Consider the following 370-nt stretch of genomic DNA (forward strand, 5'->3'; position numbering starts at 1 on the left):
TAGTGCATTAAATATATTTTAGAGAATAAAATATAATCATTTCAATCAATAATCAGTTGAAAAATTGGATAACAGGATGACCTTGAAGCAATCTTTTCTAAAAGATCTAATATTATTCTGTGATGAAATACGCAATTCATTTTTTTAATGTATTTAATTGTACTTATCTTTTTTAATCGAGTAGAATGTTATTGATCGCTTTCCTGATAGCTTCACTACAAAGAGAAGTTAAATAAATCTAATTTTTTATCGTCTCTCTGATACTGCTTCACTATCATATACATTCTTTAATATGAATTCAGCAAATTATATATTATGATATTCAGGTACATTGGATATGTTTTAGGGAATAAAATATAATTATTTTAAT

The sequence above is a fragment of the Arachis ipaensis genome, chromosome B03 (genome assembly GCF_000816755.2).
Source record: "Arachis ipaensis cultivar K30076 chromosome B03, Araip1.1, whole genome shotgun sequence".
Classification (NCBI taxonomy): domain Eukaryota; kingdom Viridiplantae; phylum Streptophyta; class Magnoliopsida; order Fabales; family Fabaceae; genus Arachis; species Arachis ipaensis.